This window comes from Homalodisca vitripennis, chromosome 1 (assembly GCF_021130785.1).
Source record: "Homalodisca vitripennis isolate AUS2020 chromosome 1, UT_GWSS_2.1, whole genome shotgun sequence".
NCBI lineage: Eukaryota > Metazoa > Arthropoda > Insecta > Hemiptera > Cicadellidae > Homalodisca > Homalodisca vitripennis.
In genome coordinates, this window is record NC_060207.1 from 200,966,670 (window position 1) to 200,982,412 (window position 15,743).

Genomic DNA, 15,743 nt, shown 5'->3' on the forward strand with positions numbered 1-15,743 from the left:
CTCTCACTTCAATATATATATATATAGAGTCTCTTAGAGCAGTTTCAAAAGAAAACTACAATTTGTTTACAAGTAAACAAGTTTTGATTAGTTGTTAATTTAACAATTATAAACATAATATAATATAATTTTGAATTTAGGTAAATTTGTAGCACAATTATTCAATTGGAAAACAATAATTTAGCGAATGTTAAGTCCATATGGTTGTTTCGATGTTAATATAAGTTGGTGTGCCAATTCATTATTCCTTAAATTTGAATCATGTCGAGAGCTGTTTTCACAAGGAGTAATTTTTGCTTATAGCTCTTTGAGTTTTGTGACAATCCTCAAAGCTTTTGTTATGGTGAATAAGCGTGTAAGGCTACTGGTTTGTTGTCGTCTTTGTGATTGATAGAAAAACGGTGACCGGTCATTCTTACCCGCAAAGAATTTGAGGTTTTGCCCAATGTAGTCCTTGGGACAAAACCTACAGGTTTAGCTGGTAAATTGAATTGTCGGAGGTACAGTCCAATTTACCAGCTATTGGATAAGTTTTTTTAGTGACGCTACTTTGGAATTGATCAGTCTTATCCATAATTTTGCAAATACCACAACGTGGTTTATTACAAGGTTCACAGCCAAAAGAAAAATTTTTGATAATTTTTTCCAACACTAGCTGGGCCTTACAACAATTTTGGGCCCTACAAGCATATTCTTCAAATTTTTAGTCTCTTAAATACTATTCTAGGTGGTCTGGACACTAATTTCTCAGTTAAGGGCGAGTTTTTTTTTTTAAATTTAATAGCCAATTTTTCATAACTCTATTGAATTTGTGCAAACCAGGATAAAATTTCGTTATAAATTTAGGATCATTTTGGAAGTGATTTGGAATATTTTTAGCCTTTTTTTGGTTGTCTGAGCTGCCGGTTCAAAAGTTTTTTTAGGGTATCCCCTGTTAGAAAGAGCTGTAGTAAGTTTGCTTTTGTAAAATTTGAAATCTGAAGCGTTTGTACATAAGGATTTGGCTCTAAGGAAAGAATTTTTGGAATGGACTTTTTTACATGATTTGGATGGCAGCTACTGTAATGTAAGTAATTCATTTTATTAGTGCCCTTAACATGTATTTTGGTTTTTAAAATACGATTTTCTAGAAAAAACTTCAACATCCAAAAAAGTGACAATTTTATGAATAATATTCCAATTAAAGTTAAGACATGAAAAATTTATTTAAACTATCAAGGAAATGATGAAGTTTCTCTAACTCATAATTCCAGACTACAAAAATTGTCATCTATAAATCTTAGCCACAATAAAGGAAGAAATTTTTGAGTTTTAAGAAAATTTTGTTCTACAAATCCCATAAAAAGGTTGGCGTATGATGGGGCCATTCGAGTACCCATCGCAGTTCTTTTAATTTGGAGATAGTTCTGATCCATGAATTTGGAATAACTCATTGTTAAAATTAAAATGAATGAGTGAGGTTAGAAAGTTTGTTGAAGGTTTAGTAGTATTTGGCCTTCTTTCAAGAAAATGTGTGGCGGCTTCCAGACCACCTTGATGTGGAATGTTAGTGTAAAGCGATTCTACATCTATCGTTACAAGAATCGTATCATCAGGAAGTGGCTGGTGAACATCCTTGAGTCTTGATAAAAAGTGTCCGGTGTCTTTGATGTAGGATGGAAGATTTCTCACCCAGGGGTTCCAGGTTGTCATCTACGAATGCTGAGATTCGCTCTGTAGGAGAACCGATGCTTGCCACGATAGGTCTGCCAGGAGGTGGTCTCGATGGTTTATGTATTTTTGGTAAATGGTAGAAAAATTGGTGTTTTCGGTGCTTTTGGGACAAGAAGATTTAGCATATCATCTGAAAGATCCTCATTAGCACCCTCTTGAGTAAGGTATTCACGGATTATATATATATATATATATATATATATATATTATATATATTAATATCACTATATTACTCTGGTGTCAAATACTACTATTATTTTGTACTAGTACAATATTACAAATATTACTAGTGCTATATTGTTTGGGATAAATAAAAATTAAAATTTTCTACCTATTCAATGTTTTATACCTATTATGCTTTTTAAGATTTGAACCGTATTGTTTTCTGTATCTCTCAAATTAACAGATTATTAAACACGCTCTATTTTAAAAGTAAAACTTTTTAAAAGTAAACTTCCGAAACCTGTTTACCTGTGTCTGATAAGGAAATGTTACAGTATATTAATAATTCTACAGAGAAAGAGTCCCTCAACTGGCAAGCTTTTCTTTAGTAAATATTTAAATGTTTTTACCTGTTATACTTAGACTAAGAATAAAGGACACTTAAAGGTGCATGCAATAAAAATGTATGTGTAATGCAAATTTACAATTACATGAGTTAATATGTCTCACGTTAGAAATTCAAATGGTTGTTTCAGCTTGTATAAAACGTAATATATTCTGAGATTTTTCTGTTGCCATCTAGGTATCCTATAAATACTATTTAAAACGTTTACTATGGATCAGAAAACCCCAAGGAGTGATATGAAACATCATCGAACTTGAACAATATTGCCTATTTAAAATGAACCTTAATAAAAGAAATTTAGTCTCTATATCAGTTCGTTTAATCGAAGCTCGAGATATCGTGCGGATTGACAGAAATAGAATTTTTACAGCACCTCAAGTAATAACTCACTAACGCTCACTTAATTTTAGCATATATCGTATTAATAAATGTGTTTTTTATATGTATACTCATATTACATCGAGGTCCTACTTAATGGGGCGAATGTGTTTTATACAACGGTAATTTATTTTCAATCGCTTTCTTAAAATATTGCCCAATTAGGTTTAAAAAAAAATTGCTCAGAATTGAAACAATGACATTTACTAGTACTCTTTTTGCCATTTACGTTTTTAAGTAGTCAAAACGAGAAGACTTTTAAAATGGAGAAACAAAGAGAAGTAGAATAATTCAATATGAATAAAAACTGTAAAAATGTGAAGTTTTTAGGATTTAGCATATGTCTGATTTATAAGGATGTGTGACTTTTATAACACCACTACTAATTTGCAGTCATGACTCCAAAGAGTATTCGGTTTGTTTCTTTTCTTTCTCTTGCTGTTTTTATTTTATTAGTGGCAAACCCTTTCCTAACTTATTAGCTTTTAGTTACCTATATCTGTACTAGTTGTTTTCTCACCTGACGAAGGGGATATATTTCAATCTACGAAACGCATTGTAATACGTTCTGTTATATATGACGATGGGACATATCTAAAATCCTTCATTAAACAAATGTTTTTAATACATTTCAAACCATTCATCGTAAATAACATAATTTAAACAACGGAGAGGACTTATAACTGTTGACAACTAATAACTATGTGGCAGAGCAAGGTTTAAATCCCGAGGGATTTAAGATTATTTATTCGTAAAATCAGAAGTTGGTAAACGTGTTTGCGTAAAATACAAAGTTCGATCTGTCATATATTACCAGCTAAAAAAGCCTCGTGAGAATAATTATAAGCTCATACAAACACAGATAAGTTCACCACTGCGTCATGTGATCAGCGGCTGCCACTGCCACTGCGGCAACAAACTTACATGGTTCAGTGTAAGCCGTCTCCGTAGGGACAACGCAACCAATATGCGTAATTAATACAGAGACTTAATAACGCATGAGTGGAACAATATGTCGCCTAGCTTCTGTATGCTCGGTGTCAATTCAGATGAAAAAATTTTGGCAACTATACCCACCGGATGTTGGTATCACACACATGGTTATCTTTCATTTAATATAATGTTTGTGATTATAGACGAACGAAGAACATTGCGCTGCTATTGCTCTCGGTACGTTGTTAAATATTACCGCGTAACAAGTCAAATATTAGTTATTATACTTCATATAACGTAACCACGAGTGTAATATGCTTGGAAAGATCTTTTTAACATTGCTGACAAAACCCGACACGTTGCTTCGACGTGTCATGTAACAAGCATGCCAAATTAAAAAAAAAATTTGGACCTTTTCATTTGGTTAATATATCGCGTGTTAAAATTTCAACTTATTAGTCTGTTTGAAACTTAATTTATTCTATGATATTCCTTTTGCCATCATTGTTACCCAAAATACCAGTGTAAAAGATCTTCTAACGTTCAGTATTTCAGTAACGATCAATGCATTTAAATATAGATTTTGCCCTATTGTGTTTTGAACTAAGTACATCCATCGTAGTCCGTGTTCATGCATTAGATTCCACACGATTGCTGATGACTTATACTTCACAAACATATGTATGCTTTTAGTATTCACTTCCCCTGCATTATATCTACGCACAAATGGAGAATGTCGTATCACTGATTTGGAATATCGAGTCACAAAGGAAGGACACCTGTAAGATGACAAATTACTGCACAAAATGTTAGGTTAGGCTAGGATTAGCTAGAGTATATTAGGTTATGATGTTAATAATATTGGTGACAATGCACTTTTTCTAAATCTCCCATTTTCCAAAGATTTAAGCCCTTAGATCGTTCTTTGCCACTGAAAGCCTTGTTTTTTCAACGCTCTTCTAACACTTCTCGGAGGAGTATTAGCTTCAAACTCAATTTATCTGGCCATTTAATTGTCTTCTGTTTGTTTTTCTATATTCTTTAGTTTCCTGATAAATCTCGTATACATTTTTATTTAAAGTTACATTTGGCAACTCGACGGGACTCATAATTCAAGTTCCGAACCACGTTAAGCTTGATCTACTGACTGACTTGTAATAAATGGCCATTGGACATTTCAATTTTTCGACCACATTTTTTCCAAAAGTTGTTTGGGCAAAATGTGTTTACGATCTTGAGACCTAAACATGTTATTAAAATTATAAACTTACATTTTTTACTTAAATGATTTACATTAAATGTTGTACTTTAATTTAAAGTAGGTGAAAGAGCATAAAAAAAGAACTAGACACTAATATGTTCCAACGAACCATTCGATCTGTGACTATAATTTGAGGACACTAACAAGACGGTGATTCCTTAACCAATACAAAAGGAATCACAAATATATGTACCAGGCAAAAATTGCGATTTTTTAGCAGAAAGACATCGGGGGTCAGTGGTACTCTTTGTATTTATATTATTTACGTTTGTAATAATAAAACTCTAAAACTTAACCAAGAAAATAGGATGATGTGGCGAAGGCAGATTAAAAGGCAAAAACATATAAATTACTGCATCAGGTTTATAAAAATTCAGACCTTTCAAGAAATAATACCAAGGGCATAGGCAAAGATATCCATAAAATATTAAAGGAGAAATTCGATTATTGATTATAAACCTGCTTCACTTTGCGATTTCAGAGTCTCAAGACACTTTTAAGTTAATTTACAATTATTCGAATATAGACTAGGAGATTTAAATGCTTTCTAGTGATCAGCTTTTATCACGCGTTTATTAAATATACATGTATATATATATAAAATAAATGCAAATGGTGTCTCAGAGATGCAGCGTAAAATAGCATGTGAAGTGCCAGGTAACTGCTATAGAAATATATGTAATATGCGTGGAAAATGTATGTGTATCCTGCGAATTGAGAGGTTACCTGAACTGTTCACAAAGCAAGCTCAGTCTGAGTAAACGTCTTTATCTCTCAACCCGAAGACTAACCTCTCAATACAAATGGATAAATCTTCAGCCTCCTTCAAAAATAAGAATACGTAATAGTATCTTATCTTTAAAAAAATTGATAACAGTATATATCGTTATTGTTTTCTTTGCATTCTTTATGTGTTTGTAAGATTTTAGTACTTTCAATATGCTTCAATTATGTTTAAGGACAATGTAATGCACGCGAAACATAATGATGGTTCACCAACCATCATAATATTCTTGTAGGCATTATAATAAAATAAGCATCAGAGGAAGAAAATATTGGAGCTCGTTAGGATATTTTACAATTTTAAAATACTTATTAGGACTGTCTCAAATTCACAGACCATATTAATTTAATAAATTTAGGTGTTACCGTACTTTTTAGGTTAAAAAAACTTATAAAATTATTTAATATTTCATTTTTGAAATTTAATTTCTTCAAGCAATTTATTATTATTAATAATAAGAATTTCTTAAGACATGAATGATAACATTATGGTTGGTACATATTTGTAAGTAGATACTTTCTACTTTTAGCTACAGAAATTGAACTAAATTAATAGGTGACGTTTGAAAAATACATTAATCTAGGTAGATTTGAGACAAAAATGTATCGTAAAAGATCACTTGACGTAATTGTAAGGAGATCGTCAACAACTTTTGACTTGGTATCTTGAAATCAAAATTACCCTTGGGGTTTTGTAACAGTTATAAACTTAAAATCAACAGGTTTAACCCAGCATAACCTTTAATTTTCAGTCAACATCCGCGCTATTTGCAGAAAGTAAGTGAAACGTGTTTGTTGATGGACACGCAACCAGGGCAATAACTACATCGCATAAATGTATATTTACAATTTTTCTTTTATATCCTATAAAACTGGAATTCTTGGGCCCTAATTGGTGATACATTAAATCTGCTAAAATAAGACTAAATATAAAATAAAATATGCAAATTGTAAACATTTTTGGTATATTTTTGAAATAAAAAATAAAGACGAGTAGCGGAGTTGTAGAAGAGAATTAAGTATAAAAAAGTATTATTTTATTATAAATCCAAACATAGTGTTTGCATAAGTTTTTAAATATACATATGCGGTCGTATTGACAGACAGAGTTAAATCTCGCCTTTGAAATTATGTGATTACACTTGCTACTCAAATAAAAGCCCTAAGTGAAACAGGTGAAATACACTCGATATCTAATTATGTATTCTTATTCGTGAAATTATTTTTTGTGTTGACAAATGATTTTAAAAAGTTACTTTAAAAAGCAAAATGATCCTTATTATACGTTTCACGTTGCGGAACGCTTTATATTTCTTGGCCATGTTGTAGCTTAATCTTAATGAGGTGTGATGAAAGGGGAGGAGAATTACAGATAACGGCCTAAGTAATGTGCTACCAGGAAGAGAATGTACTGTAAGGGGTAAGAGGAGATCTAATCAAGTGGGCCAATATTAATATCTAGCGCATACTAATTTAGCTCATGAATAAACATAGCTAGTACTCACCCCTAGCTCGAGTCACGGATCGCTTATTTCTTTTAGTTAAGTTATCTCTCCCAGAGAAATTGAAATGTGTAATAATGCACTGGCATGTTTCATGTGTTTATTCTTAGTTACTGTATAACTTCACGGTTGCAGTGTGCTAGTATTTATCCAGAAAGATTTATCTGGAAATTTACTCTCATTTGTTTTTTTAGTAACACAGATATAGCTACTTTAAACGTAAAAGAAATATTCTGATGACATCTTAGGTGATGTTCCCATATTGATGGTAGCCACCAGGCATTACAGCTCTGACGTAGTTATCTTCACATACTGTCTCCTTGATTTACATAATGTCTCACATAAACTAAATTGAATATACGTATTATTGTTTATGGTAATATCTGATAAGTCCAACACGATAACTGAAAATAATTTAACACGAATTTTTAAATAACCATTGAAGTAAGTTCTCTTAAGGCAAGTAAAGTGCCTTTCTCCTAGCCAGCCTGTAATATCAACTTTTGTTAAATAATATTATAATCAGTGAACAAAAATAAATTAGTGCAATTAAACATAAAATACGCTTTTATAGTACAAGATTAAGTTCACCATACTCCAATAAGATTGTATTAGTTGCTGGTTTGTGAAAGTGAGAAAAAATAAAATAATTGTGGTAGCTAAATTAATATTTACAATTATATTTTACGACGCTCAGATTTGTTCATCGTAAATTTTTTTGACATTTGTTTTATAAGAAACGAAGTGAGTAATCCATACTTAATAAATGATGGTTTATTTTTGCTAATTAGTTTTTGGATTGTAGGGTTTTGTTTATTGAAGTCACTTCTTACTCCACCTAATCAAGACATGTTACAGCCCTCAGGTCGACCCAGCAGGCACGCCCTTCTGTTATTACTCCCCTGTCTCATATTACACTGGTATTCGTCAGCGCGATACAACTGACCTAGTGAATTTTACATTTTAACAATATTTTCATGTAGGCTTAGTCTCAATTGAAATGTTTTGCATACAAAATTAATATTTGATATTGTTTATTTATTAGAATTTTTAATCTTTAGTAGAAATGTAAAAAAGCTGCAAAAATATCTACATTGAAAAATCTAAAAAGATATACAGAATTTAATATTTTGGTATGAAATATAACATTAAATCGTAGCTACATGCGCGTTTGCTTAAATGTCGAAATCTTCAAGGATTTTGCGATAAAATAAGTCTAAAGTGTTAAATACGGGGAATCGTTATGAAAAGTAGAATTTTCTTAATTTGTTCAACCAGGAACTTTGTAAGAGCTCTTTATGTGGGACAAGTTCTTAATAAGAGTAGTTGGTACTTTGAAACGTTTTCTGAAAATAATCTGTAATCATAAGTAAAACACGCCTCTCATTTATATTTAATAGCCAATTTATAGTTTAATAAGCGGGTTTCTTTATGCATCCTAATCTAAATATCAAGAGTTACTTTGAAACCGTAATGTGGTTGTAATAAATATGTCGAGACACTCGTATATTCTTTACTTCACGATATAAACTTTTATTTGTTTGTTCATGGCTCATTCAAAGTTATAATAAATCAGACGAACAGAGTTCATGGAAAATTCAAGGAAAATCCAAGAAGTTAAGAAAATTCCAAATTATAGTTTGATATATAAACTAACATCATTTTAGTGTCACTCATTCGTGGTTTAGGTTATTTAGCATTTTATGTTTTGTTTTTATTATTTAAAAAACATTGGTCGTTCAAATCAACCTACAATTTTTCATATTTTTATCTACAGTTGTTTACTATAAGTAGAATTAACATTATTATTATAAACATTAATATTATTGTTGATTCTCTCAAATTAAAGCATTTCTTTATTTTTACCATCCAATAAAATTTGGATTTAATTTAGACGCAAGTAGTTTCTATGATAACAAACATTAGAGTTCTAAAACACATTCGCCTGCACATTACCGATCACTTATAAAATGTTAGTATTGTACTTCCAAAAAAACCTAAAAAAATTAATAATAGAAAATCAGAATAAAAACTCTTTCAGTAATTAACTTAATATTTTTTTTACTTTTATAATCTCAAAGTTTCTAATTCATTCACAGAATAATCATAAACATATAAAACTTTGGGGCAGGATGTGTTTCAAAGCAGTCTAAAAACACGATAAACTGTATTTTTTCAATCTGAAAGTATATATATCTGTTATTTTTATCTGAAGCTCATTGTAGAGGTGAGCTCATAGTGACTTGCTAGCTGTCGACAACTCTGTTGGCACACGTCCACAGGGAGTTGGAAACTTCTAAATCAGTGGTGGACTTGTTTGATTACCGGTTCTAACCCTATTTCAATCACTGAAATAGATAAAACACAAGTAGTTCGTCACAAAGATTAGATGTCGGTTACAAAATATTTTGAAAATCTTTTAGTGATTTTGCCGTGGCTTAATACAAATATTCGCGCTGTATAACACTTTATTTCTATACTTTGACAAGTATATACTACATTTATGCTATTCCCAACATCCCTGAAAAAATAGGTGATCATAGGAAGGTATCCCACCCTAAGAAACCACTTCTGGAAAATGCTACGTACAAATTAAAAGCCAGTAGTCTGGGACTTATTAATCCCAATGCCAATTTTAAAAATATTCATTTCATATGTTTTATAAGTACAAACAAAGGAAGTTAACGACCATTGGAAATTAACATTTATTTTAAGTTACTAATAAATATATACGTTATAAAACTCAATGAAATGTAATTCTGTGATTTTTTCAAATATCGGTGATAAAGTGTACATTGCGGAACATTACAACTCATTCATCATGTTATCTTCGTTGATGCTAATGCAGGACGAGTAATATAAGAACACAATTTTCAGAACAACAGCTTCCTGATTTATGAATTAAATATTTTGTTCGTGGTATGTATTCATATTTGTATCCTAATCATGAAATTTCCAGACATATACATTGTTATATTTTTATATCATCCAGTCCATAGTTTCAAAACCATATTCGACACTTCAAACCAAAGTTAAAGAATGCTGCATATTGGAATTATCTCTACAATCTCTACAAAGAAATACAAATGCACTGGATTTTCATACATTGATACACTTGCCAATATGTGCATCGTTTAATGAAGTGTTACTGTTTATTATATATTCCTGTGTGATCTGTTTTCTTTGTATTTTATAAATTTTAATGTAATCAATGTGTTCTACACGTGAGCTTTTCAAATCCTTAATGTGGTACGTTCAATGCCTGTTTTATTTACTGCTCTATACAAATATTTGACTGTATAAGGATTTTTAAAAACAAGAATAATATAACAAATATCACCCTTTGAAAATACTTTTACAATTATATAGAAATTTACGACAAAATACTTATAAGTAAATTTTGCTGTTTATTACCAAACGCGAATAAGACTAAGGTTCTAATGAACCCTGTCATAAATTATTAAAACGTTTTTAAATTTCAATATGTTAAAGTTTTAATAGTTAATTATGGGTTATGTACCACTTATTTAAATATGCAATATATAATATCAACCTATCGTGTGGGAATATTTAAGTTGAGTTTATATTTTATCGTAGTATTTAATAAGCTTTAAATGGTTTCATTTATTTTAAGTTTAGTTAATTTTAGTTTAAACGCATTGTGGTTTTTCAGAAATCATGGTATATAATTAAAATGAAAAAATTAAAATCTAAATGATAATTATATACATTAAATATATTATATATATATATAAATTATATATATATAATATATTTATATATATAAATGGGTCATTATATAAATTATATATATTATATATACATATTAATATGTATTATACATATTTTAGTATAATATAACCTTATATAATATATATTGAATATGTCAAAAAGCTTAAAAAATAAGTGTAAACACGTAATTTATAAGACTTAGATAAGATTTTTTTAAAGAATGTACTGTATATACTATTTGGTAAAATATGCAATATAATATTAGATTTTAAAATAAAAAAACTAGTCACTGTTATTATAATTATAAGTTTGTCTTGCTTGCCAGGTGTTATCAAAATCAGAGATTATTTATCAAATGAAATGTATCATTTGTAATGGAAATCTATTGGAATTTTTACAATAAATACTTCATACATTTTTAAAAATCATTTTAGACGCAATACTTTGGCTTAATGGGAAAAATAATTAGGAATTTCCGCTGCAGTTCAAAAGACTGAAACATTGAGATAAACGTGAAAAACCCACGCAGTACCTTAAAAGTCAAACCAATGTATATTAAACTAACTGTGAAGCACTTTTAGCTTCCGTATTTTGAGGGTTTTCTGCCTTCATATTGCCCTTGATCTTGGGATTTTTACGCTGCGAGAGACTCTTTGTCAGGTTCCGGCCAGTGACAGCCCTCGGGCTCTGGTCCCTTTCGGCCTCCAGAACCTCCCAGCCTCTGGAACGTCCCAACCTCCAGAACCTCCCGGCCTCTGGAACGTCCCAGCCTTTGGAAGCTCTAAGTCACTGACAGCTCATTGTATAAATTATTGTTTTAATTTAGTTTATGAGAAATTAATTGTCATAAAAACTATCAAAGAGCGTTTAGGCACTTTAAATAAGATTATTTCTTAGCACACTTTGTATTGAAGGAGAATGTTGTTGTAGACGGGACATCTTCTACAAATACTCGTAGTATGATATAGAGCAGTGTATTGCACAAAATATATTTGGTTCCATTGTTTCACAAAAATAAGTTATAAAAGTAGGCAATCGCCCAGTTAGCAAGGACCGATATCGCATGTGTCTGACACATCAATACCCTTACGTGTTCTGTCCGCATTACTCAAGTCTGTGTATACTCCGTGTCTACCATATTGAATGGCCGTTGAGTGCTATTATATAATGCCACTATTCCTAACAATGCAATTTTTCTGCCTGTACGTAACATGCTACCTACATTCTGAGTCAATTTGTTTTAATACTTTGTTGAGATGTACCGGTGTAAAAAGAGGTTTAAACGTTTGATTTTATATTACTTGCCCATTTATGCACCGAACATTTTCAAAATCTACTCTATTTTTAAAGTAGGATTTAAAGATATTTTGTTGAAAACTAAAGCTGCATAATCCTTATAAGTTCCGCTGGGCTAATACTTCACTAAACACAGAACTGATGTTTGTGCCTAGACATCATAAAACATGCTATGATAAGACGGTAAAACTCATTTATTATTAATGAACATTATTCTTAGGTTATTTATAAACCTAACTGTTTATGGAGTATATTGTTACTACAGAGCCCTAAAATAAAATTCAGAAATGGATAGTGCCTTCTTTATAAATATAATAATTGATAATAACATTTATATGGAATATGTCGCCAAACTCAACCTAATTTGAATAAAAAGCTAAATAAATTTGAATTATAATAGAGACCAAATGATATGTATTAAATTAAGTTGGATTCAGTATAACCAAAATTATATGTATACATCCTAAAATGTCTTATAAAGTGCTTATATACGTTTAGTGTGACTTAATCAAACATATCATGATTAATAATGTGTTGAATATTAAATAAAAAATGAAGTTTGTTCAACTTTCAAAAAGCGATTTTATTGTAAAAATATATATCAAGAATATATTTGGAAGTTTTGTAGCTATGCAAAGCTCAACAAAAAGTGTTCTTTTGTTCTATGCACTAGAGATGATCTTTTTTATATATCCTCTCGAGCAAAATATTTACTTATAACATTGCATACAGTTAATAGTTTTATACTTGTTATGTATTATAATATAATAAAGTAATTTATCTTCTTCCTGCTTATTACTTTGTGTTATTGTGTACGATAAATTTTCACCAGAGTCACGTTCTTTTAATACGTGTTCACCTGTGTAATTATCCTGGTCAGTTTGTAAGAGGTGAAATGGGTTGTTCGAAAACCGCACTGTTCATCCCGAAGAGAACAATGAAAATCTTTCGGGAATTTAGCAAGTGATTCTTTAGAACCTTAAAGAGCGATGGCAGGAGATAAAGTTTGACTATTTATTCTTTTCTTTTACATGTTTTGAATATTTCAACATCGAAAAATATAATCGCTTAATATATCATGCATGAATACTTATACCATATTACGAAAAGCATGCGTTACTTATATCTTTCAAATTAGGCACTCCCCATTTCTGCGACTTAAGAGCGTTAAGGCTTTTGAATTTTATCCATGTTCTATGTGGAGTAAAATTAAGATGACCGCCAATATGTTTAAACAATACTATGGTTTATAATAATAACCGTCTGTCAATTTGTATTCATTAGTTATTATTCATACTCAGGAAGATTATTCTTTACATACACACTTGGAAAAATAATTAAAATTTCACCCTCTCAATATTCAACAAAAACATATACATACATCGTCCATCAGTAAATACAATACGTTATATATAAACTGGCTGTGGGAGGTTAGCTATTTTTTTCTCAAAAGCGATGTTTCAAGCTGCGACAAAGGATGAATGCTGTCCAGTAAAGAGACGTTATTACAGAGGTCGATGTTGGAGAGGACGCTCAGACCTGCTGTAGAGGACCACTTGCTTTGTGGCTCCCTCGATGGGGTCTGAAGCTGTTGTAATCGCTGACAACAATCTGCTGATGGGTTTTGTTTCGCTTTTGTGCCGTCAACAGTTTTCAAACGATACATACCTTTTGATATTGGCAAAGACTTTAAAACGTGAATTATTATTTGTATCAGTTTTATTGTCTCTCACCTTATTCAAGTATTAAAAATGAATAATTTTTTCCGATGCCCGATATATATTATAAATTCTTAATAACAATTATGTTTATAGATTTATTCAGTTCTAAGATGGGATCGGTTCTGCCCTCATAGCCTTCCTAGTCGTTAGCAGTTTACTATATTTCAGACAATACAAAAGTAAATACAGCAACCGTTGCTATCAAAGATCAACGAGAATTATTGTTTTTACAATTTTTATCACTATATTGATCATATTTCACACCTATCGATTATTTGTTTACATTGTATCACAAGATTTGTTTAGACTCTCGAGAAATTTATTATTTTCAAAATGAAATATTTTTTATAGATATAGAAATATACTGTGACTATTACATTATATTTGCATCTACAATAGCAAAGTGTTTAGCAAAGTATTATTCGCTATTCGGAAATACACGGGAACAAGTTTAAAAACGTTTATTATTTTTCATACCAGTTTACTTTATCTTTTGACACATACCTGTACTATACTGAAATGTATACCTGTACTATTCAAAAATGTACTATACTGGTTTTGGTGATGACCGTAATGTATTTTAAATTCACAAACAGCTCGCATTTACAAATGAATATTATTTTATTTACTTATACCACAATTAGATAGACGTTGATATTACCAATATGAGCTACTGTCGGTTCCTTGTGAAAAGAAGAACTTGCACGCAAATAATCCTATTTAGTAGGAACGGGCAACCAGAACTTTCGTTTTTTTATTATTAATAATTAGATAAGGTAACAAGGTAATTATGAATTCCCTTGGCGAAAAAAGTATTATTTAGAACTTAAAATGGCGGTTTCTATATTTTATTGATAGGGAGCCAATAATGACTTAATTAATCCTAAATGCCAGAATCACTCAGCTTATAGACCCATGCCACTGACGAAATAATATTCTGGGTTATTTTTAAGACTAGTGAATTACTACTATAAATTTCTGTTAAAATAATAAGTTAGTATAAAGATATGTTCTATTGTCGTGAAGAAAGACTTTATTGTTTTTCTTGTATACTCATACAAGTAATAGTCCAGGAAGACGTTGAATCGTAGCTTGTTATCTACGTGCCTACTTATAAAGCGAGCTGTAGCGTTGTATGTTTGACGCAACAGATTATATTAAAGAAATACTGAGGCTTTGCAGGCTAAATCTCTTGTATACCTACGACAACAACAGAAGGCTTGTAGGCGAAATATATATATATAAATTTTATTTATAAGTAATAGTTAGATATGGATAATTTAAAATAAATAAAAATTCCTTCTTTTCAGTTTTCAAACAACGACTAATGACTAGTGTGCTATACTATACTATTGTAACAAAAACTATGTTCTTTTAATGAGCACCCTTTTCACTTTTGTACTTAATTTATCAAACAATAAAATAATAATATTAAATACAAATGTTTAGGACAATGGGGAGAGTCAAGACAATGTAATATATGAATATTTTTCTTTTTACAAAGATTGGTGTAACCTCTTCCTTATCTTTGCTATATATATATATATATATATATATATATATATATATATATATATATATATATATATATATATATATATATATATACTTTAACCTTCATCTTACTTTAGTTTCAGGGAATGCTTTTGCCCATTATCAATCACTCATCTTCTATTATCAATTGGCTCCAAAATCTTACTTGCAATAAACAATTGTGTACTTTTAATATCTTCCAAAAAAGCTATTTTTAATGCAAAAATAAGTGTATTCCGCTCAATTTAGCTTATAGGCCTATATTTCCACAAATACAAAATTTATAATTATACTTTTCTTCCAATAAGTCAGCAAAAGGCAAG